The sequence below is a fragment of the Coptis chinensis genome, chromosome 9 (genome assembly GCF_015680905.1).
Source record: "Coptis chinensis isolate HL-2020 chromosome 9, ASM1568090v1, whole genome shotgun sequence".
Classification (NCBI taxonomy): Eukaryota; Viridiplantae; Streptophyta; class Magnoliopsida; order Ranunculales; family Ranunculaceae; genus Coptis; species Coptis chinensis.
Window position 1 is genome coordinate 40,216,695 of NC_141464.1, and position 5,994 is coordinate 40,222,688.

The window sequence follows — 5,994 nt, forward strand, 5'->3', positions numbered from 1 at the left end:
AACTCTAAAAAGGAGGGGTCGGAACATAACAATGTATAGAGCAGGTCAACCTACTTTGTACCAAGTGAAATTCAAATTTTCAAATATACACTTATGTCCAATGATAATATATAGAACAAATAATGTGGATTCTCTAACCATGACACCCAGCTAGAAGCATCTAGTCATCAAGACATTAGTTTCAAACACGGAGATAAATGGTGTTATCCACTACATGATACTAGTGTAAGCACAGAGAAATCCACTACATTTTCTATTTTTCTTTTCCACTACATGAAACTAGTGTAATCGCGCTCACACAAGCAGGCACACACAACACAGCAAGAAAATAAAAAATAATAACAAAATAAAAAAAGTAATAACACAAAAGAAGAAAGTCGAGCAAATGTACCCACCCACCCCCCCCAATTCATCACATATCTTGTTATGGTATAGTTAATTCATGAGAAAAAAGTCGTTCATCCACCCCCAAACACATTCACCACATATCTTGTTATGGTATAGTTAATTCATGAGGAAAAGTCGCCCATCCACATTAAACTAACAAAGAATCCCACAACAGTGCACAACACCATAACTTTAATCAAAGCTACTTCAAACAACAATGTATATAGAGTATAGACACTTAACAACTAATCTTTTTCCATAGGAAAATGCTATAAATAGGAAACTCATTGCAAGTTATCAGCAAAACAAACACATCAATGCACATAAAAATTTACCTGAAACTAGTTAGTAGTTTCCAAACTCCTTAGTATTATGAGCAGAAAAGTGAACAAGTGATCCTAGCCTTCAACAATTCATGTGGTAACTTTTCCATCCTCCAAGTAATGTTGTGGCAAGAGTACAACATACGAAATCAAAACAAAACCTATAAGTGAAACAGAATTGCAAACACACACTTCTTCCACTATACCCAATCAAACAAGCAGTACAACGAATGAGGAGGGGGAAGGTAAACTAAAAGAAGTGAACTACTAGTGAAATTAGGAATTTAGTGATTCATCTTGGATCTCAAGAAGTTCTCATTTTATGAATATAACGGGATAACTATGAATGCACTAAATAAAATTACGATGAGCATCTATGGGCGTTCTTTAAATGGTTGTTCTTATTTCCGAAATTTGTTGGTGCATTGGCTATTAGCATATTATAAGAAATATCTAAGATAACCTGAAACTTTTACAGAAATCAGAAGAAGCTTGCAATATATTAGAATTTTATGGGAATAACTCTACATGATATCGGTAAAGGCTGAGAAATTGTAGGAGGAGTTACGAGTAGACACCGACTGTGGAGTTCCTTCAACACAAAGAGCCTAGAAGTCGAACTAAGTTTTTGTGGCCGATTATGACCAATAGCTTCAACTTTAACTCTGAACTCCTTCTCTGTTTGGCCTCTTTAAAAAAAAACGAGCAATACATCTTTAGACAAGAAAAAAGATGTACAAATATAACACAACTTGAAAAAGAACCATTTGTCAACTTACAGATTGTTGAGGAGCTTCTTAACTGCCACTAGAGTCCCATTGATCAAATTACCACGGTAAACAACTCCATATCCACCCTCCCCAAAGACGTTTTCCTTCAAAAACCGACTGGTTGCAAGCTCTAAGTCCCTCAATGTAAACTAGTGTCCCCAACCAAGGTGAGAGAACTCAGGCAGGCCACTAAGTGGTGAAGGCGCAGTTATATGATACGAAGAAAATGACCTATATACAGTAACAGTCCCTGAGCTTCCTTCTTGTGGCCAAATTCCTGTTCAAGTAAGTTGATAATATCAAATATTGTGGTATATACATAGTAGCATTATAAGATAGTCGGACTTATGTGAAAAGAAGAATATCCTAAAATAACAAATAATTAGTTAGAATAGTAGTCTCCTCAGCTTAGTGAGCTACCTATCTGAATTGGCAGTGTGTAGTGCTAAATCTTGTAAGTTTGACTTACAAAGCATGATCAAATTGCACATTGTTTCTATCATGGTAATGACAATATTATCAGCCTCCAACTAAAATATAATAATAGTATCTAGATGAAGCCATTTGCTACTTAAGCAGATAATGATTGTTCAATTAGAATTACAAATCATACTGATAATCAAGAAATTCAGATGATTAACACTTTTATCTGAATAGAAAATACGAGAAAATATATTTAAAATAAAAAAAGGTGGGGAGAAGAAGAACTAAAAGCCATTAACTTACAGTTGCAATGATAAGAAATGCTGCAACGAGATATTTCTTCATTCTAAATGGAGGAACAGAATATATGGTCCCAAGAAAAAGTCCAAGGCAGTACAGGGAAGTAATAAATGGACCAAAGTTGAAGCTAACGATCGAAACACCTGCAACTGCAACAAATAAGACCAAGGACCATGCTGATTGAACTGAGAGATCCCCTACGGCTATAGGTAAATAAGGCTTGTTTACCCTGCAAACAACAAAATGCATCGAACCTAAAAATAATAAGAACTATGTAACAGATGCTTATATCATATGAGGTTGTGTATCATTAAATGATTAAGACGAAGTAAAACAGGAACGCGGATCATTCTGTATTTGCTTACTTGTCAATACCAACATCATAGATCTAATTAATGCCCACTATATAACCATTACCACATATAAGAGCAAAAACACCACATAGTGCCTTGAACAGCAATGGCCACTTAATTAGATCCGTGTTTTCAATCAAAGCTCTTGATACCAAAGCACTGCAATAAAAACAAACAGATGAACAACAATCATTTGCTTTAGGGACTAACATAAAGAGTAAGCAAGGCCCAAATATACGTTTGACAAACAAGTTATTAGCAAAGCACTAGCATGATTACTACTTACACAGAACCCAATGCAGTCCCCCGTATTGTATGTGGCCTTAAGAATCTCCAAAATGCATCTTTGAACACTAAAAACTTTTTTAATAATGGATCGTCAGATCCTGCATCTCCAACTTGAGTAGAGCCCTGCACATGTACATATCAAAATGTGTAAAATTAGACCCGAGCTAAAAAAAATGATTATTAAAAATAAAACACTCATTTTCATATAAGAATTATAGTAACTTAACATACCCAAACAGAGAAATGCCTCGTTCTTCGACTTGGTATCGACTTAGTGAAGTTTACACTGCTAAAACTGGATGAATTCTTGGTGGAACAAGTTTTCCAGTGGTGTTCTTGAGAAGAAACAGAAGAATACCCTTTCGCTTACTAAATTTAAATATAATTTGATTTAGTTCCAAAATGACAATTCCATTCATATAAATCGTGCTTGAACGGACCCTAATCATATTATATAAGTAAATTTTCATCACTACTGAGATATTTGACGAAAGTGCACCAATCAATACACACTTTAATCGCTCTGCCATTAACAGAAGATGCTAAAAGTTACTAAACAGGGCAAAACTCGTGTTAGGACACATTAAGCCTCAAAACAGAGCAAAGCTTGTTTTAGGAGATGTCAAAGACAAGTTTAACCCTTTCAAGAATTTTTTTCTTCAGGTATCACTATGAAGAACTACAAAGATGGATACAATATGCAAAGCACATTACTACAAACTCGAACTGTGGTGTAACATGTGAATTATGCTTGGGGGTAAAGCACAAGCTACTCCTTAGAAAAATGGGGGCGGCAAGAGTGAGATGGAAGGTCTCCCTCAACAGATCCCAAGTTCCATTATGTATGCGGGGAAAAAAACACAAAAAAACACAATTCCTACCAAATCAAAGAGTATAAAGCTGGACTAAGTAGCATGTTAAACCAGAAAAGGAAGAATAAAAGTTAAGTTCCTAAGTTATATACTAACCACCACGAGAAGTTGTCTTTTTTTCGGGGATGTGTGCGCCCGCGGTTCTTGAACTTTTCTTCTAAAACTGCTATTAGAGCGACGTTATCCCGCAAATTAATGGAATATTCACAAGAATTAATAGGTTACTGACACCAAGGAAAGTACGCAGAAAGAACACATGGTGCAGACCCACCAAACACTGAATCAAATGATTTTTCATAATGGACAATAACGTAGAGTACCTCTTGAAGGCAAAGGATGCCCGCGACGATATCCAACAATCTCCCGCAAATAAGTTTTGTTCATGCGGTAGGCCCAAGAAGGGCAATAACTGTATAAATCATTTGAAGCATACACATCCGACGAATATTGTATGAAAGCACAAAAAGGTTCCGAAGGTATGACCATCCAAATCTAAATTGCCCATCACATCAACACCATTCAATTTGGAACCAAGTGCCTCGGACTAGGGGGTTGGGGGTGGAATTACATGGGAAGTCAATATTGTGTTAGCATGACCAACATGCAATTTCTTTTTCGCATCAAATGACACACACTCAAACTTGAGAACATGCCCAATATCATCACCGCTTGGTGTATAGGTCTTCAATCATCCAACCTCAAACCCGGGGTTTCACCACCACTCCTTTTCGATAACAAATTGCTTGGATATGAAGGAGTAGATCCATTACTTAAACTAGTATTGTGCCCTATACTTGGAGTAGAACTGACAGGGGCTCGCATTGCTAGCTCCGGATCCGAGTATTAAAGCATCCAAAAGCTCTTCCTCTTTGATTGCCATTTTCATTTACAAAGACTAGTCGCCCCTTTCATGTAAGGTGCGATGATGCTGCCGGCATCATCCGAAAAGCACCTAGGAGAGCAATGGTAACTTTTCGCAACATGTATCTTTGCTTTGACACAACCAAGGCACTGCAAGGTTGCTTGTTCAAAAGGATGCACACTGCAAATTGCAACTTTTCGATCACTTTGGATGTGATACCTACAAAAGAAAACAAAAATGTAACTACATCACATGAATGACTTTTGCAATCTCAATAACAACATAGCATGACTATGCATTGCTTGAAACATTGTTAGAGAGAATTGAAGTGGATCGAGGACACTGCCCATTTCCATCATCACAAACAGTTGTCTTACTAGCACGTCCAATAAACAGGTCTGTACTTATTATTTCCCTTAGTTATGAACAAAAAGTAAAAAACTAAATTAAGCTCTCTGTCGAGGCTATAGGCCACTCTACCATGTAAAATGTGACTATTATTTTAAGTATAGATGCCTCCAAACAATAGGCTTTACCCCCAAACAATATTACTTACTAACATACACAAGCCAATAACATCATATGGAAAATAATATGAGAGTATCTCCTATTAGTCTCTTACACGTCCATATATGTGTGCCTAATTTTCACTTACCACCTATACCTCAAGCAAAAACCATCAATAGGGGAAGATTCAGGAACATCATCAGTAGTAATAGAAGTATCAGGGCATTGTAAAAGTACATAAGGAGTTAGCTCACATCCTACAATTGGAATGTCGGACGGAAGATGTACTCTAAGCACACTTAGCATTCTTCTTCACAATCTTCTTCTTCACTCTCAAAGTAGTAAACTTCTTCTTCTTCTTCTTCTTCTTCTTCTTCTTCTTCTTCTTCACTTGTTAAACTCAGACGGGTGTCAGGCAGATCCGCCATCACTCATAAACCATTAAAACCCGCCAGCCTTTAATCACTCTCAACTTAACCCTTTAAAATTCAATAAATATAACCATATTAATCCTTAAACCCCACAAAAATCACTCTTTCTGCATCTGAGAAAGAAAAGATTAGATTTTTTTTTTTTTGAAGTTTTGAGTTTGTCAAGAATAGATGGTTGAATTGAATTGAAGAGTGAGAAAAGGGGAATTGAGGAAAGAGAGAAATTAAGTATAGAGTTAGGGTTCTTCCAGTGAGAGTGTGTGTGGGCCGAGAGAGGGAGGGAGGAGAATGGAGAGAGTAGCGGCGGAGAGAGAGGGGAAAGAAAGTAAAGTTAGGTTTTATATTTCTAATTTGCAACACTTCTCAGACGATTTCTAAGCGTTGGCAATTAATTCCTTAAATTCACCTAAATAAACTAACGCTTTGTAACATTGCAAACGCTTATATAGCGTTGGCAACTTGCTAACGGTAAATAACC

General features: G+C 36.6%; 1 long non-coding RNA gene and 1 pseudogene across 1 annotated transcript; both read right to left on the bottom strand.

Annotated features, from left to right (window-relative positions):
• Positions 1 to 1,323: 1,323 nt before the first annotated feature.
• LOC147475970 (uncharacterized) lies at positions 1,324 to 2,968 on the bottom strand. The gene is made up of 5 exons (XR_015209462.1): positions 2,843 to 2,968; positions 2,569 to 2,715; positions 2,207 to 2,432; positions 1,490 to 1,711; positions 1,324 to 1,399 (listed from the first exon to the last, which is right to left on the bottom strand). It is a non-coding gene; the product is annotated as an uncharacterized LOC147475970 (long non-coding RNA).
• A 969-nt stretch (positions 2,969 to 3,937) lies between these two features.
• On the bottom strand, positions 3,938 to 5,734 carry LOC147475971 (carbon catabolite repressor protein 4 homolog 1 pseudogene; annotated as a pseudogene).
• Positions 5,735 to 5,994: the final 260 nt, after the last annotated feature.